Below are 2,060 nucleotides of genomic sequence, written 5' to 3'. Positions count from 1 at the left end.
CGGTCGACATGGCTACGGTTATACTTCGACTCGAACAGTTTTGAATCAAGGTACCTATACTATGTTGTAGAGCTGTTTGGACGTTATTAAGAAAAAGAAATTTGACCAGAATTATTAAACAGATGTACGTGTAATTTGAAATTATTAGATATTTAACTAATTTGTCGCGTAAACAGCAATATGCTTGATAATTTAGAATTAGGTATTCCTTTTTCTGAACGAAATATTTATTTTATTGAACTTCAATGATAATTCGATATTTTTACCAAAAAGAATTTGATTTTAGTTCTTTTGTATTTGATAGGCAAAGTACGTGGGGATAATCAAGTTTGTTAGATACTTATCCGTGATTTTATTCGCATTCAAAAAATTTTAATAACCGATTCTATCGAGCTTGCTTTCACACTGCCGCCTGCGTTTCATTCTGACTCGCGTCTCTTGCCCCACCGACCGTTGTCCGCTATTGATTCCGGGTTTCGTGCGGCCTTCTCCGTATGTACGTTCGTGCAGCGGCTCTTGCCGCGCCGGTTCCCTTCTTTTTTTTTCTTTTTTTTTGGATTGCTTTGATCGAAATCTTTTAGTTGTTCATGATTAGAAGTAGAAAGTACAATTGATTTTAGTATTTTTAATGCAGAATGATGTATTCTGTGAATTGTTTTTCCCGCTCAAATACTTCACTATTTTTTATTTTTGTTCTGTTGGATATAATTTTTGTTGTGTTGGATATCATTTTTGCAATTATTTAGTCTTCCACACGCAAATTTGCTTCAAACTTACAGGAAAAATACAAGAAAAATGTTTAATTTTCATTAAATGTTTTATTTATTGACAATGTAAAATTGATTCCAAATTTGTAAACTATGTTGAAATTTTAGAAAATCTTTATTCCATATGATTCTTTGGTGCTACTTTTGGTTTTTCATATCTCATCTTAATAGGTACTATAATATTAACGCACGTAATATACATATAAAACGGATGTGTATAAAATATACGATGTATATTCTTATACATACTACATAAATCCAAACAAGTTAAATAAAAAATAAGATTGAACCTGCTTATTTTGAAATTTTAGAAAAGTTAGATTACTGCTCATTCCAGTTTTTTTACATTGTTTCTTCATATTAGGTATACTAGTTTAATAACTTTATACCCTTCATTTTAATCTCAATAATTTTCATTCCTTCTCGTTTATATTCTAGTATAATTAGAAGTGAACCACTCTTGTTTAATAATATAAATATATTTTAATATTTCAAATAATAAAATTAATTGTCGGTTTATGAATTATTTAAGAGCTAAGAAGCAGAAAATAAACGGCTGTGGCTTTAAAGATTCGACTAATTAGACTGTTTCAAATTGAAACATATTTTGCATCTTTCACAGACTCAACCACGAATATCGACCGAATACGGATAGACGTATATTGATATAAACATTTTCACATTTAAAACATGGTTCTGTAACAAGTTCAAATTCGTACGACGATGTCAACAAGTTACAGTTGAGCTACGTACATACGTGATACGTTATAAATAGATCTTTAGTGTTGTGCTTAAGGCAAACTTATTTAATAATATGTCGACAATGTCCGATCCAGGCGAATCGATGGGAAACGCGAGGAATATTTTGAAATTATTATTATTCTGAAATTGCAGTATTAGAGAATGTCGGTTAAGAACATCGAAGTACTGTATTTTTTCGATATTCCAATAAAGTGCATTCAATATACCGGGACATTGAAAACGTATTTGGAGCAATATTAAAAGGGGAGTTCGAATGAAAGTTAAGATTAAAGTCGGTATCTATCAGGTGAAGAGAAAGTCAGAAAGTGGTCCGAAAATTTAAGATTACAGTGATAAAGATAAGTGGAGGAAATAAACTTACGTTTTTTCTTGAACATAAAATGTTGAACATAATAGTATTAAAATAGAAAAGAAAAAATACTTTTGTGCTATTTTCTTTGTAAATTAAATTGGAATTGTTGACTTCGTTTTATATGTTATATACAAAGTAACTGATAATTATTTTTAGAAATATTGTCTTATATATCACAG

General features: G+C 29.8%; 1 protein-coding gene across 2 annotated transcripts in view; it reads left to right on the top strand.

The window, feature by feature from the left end:
- The window catches only part of LOC108572893 (high mobility group protein DSP1-like), a 19,762-nt gene that overhangs the window by 1,475 nt on the left and 16,227 nt on the right, over positions 1 to 2,060 (top strand). The window lies entirely within an intron of this gene.

This window comes from Habropoda laboriosa, unplaced genomic scaffold, assembly GCF_001263275.1.
Source record: "Habropoda laboriosa isolate 0110345459 unplaced genomic scaffold, ASM126327v1 scaffold16, whole genome shotgun sequence".
Taxonomy (NCBI): domain Eukaryota; kingdom Metazoa; phylum Arthropoda; class Insecta; order Hymenoptera; family Apidae; genus Habropoda; species Habropoda laboriosa.
This window is presented reverse-complemented; position numbering and strand designations above follow the sequence as displayed.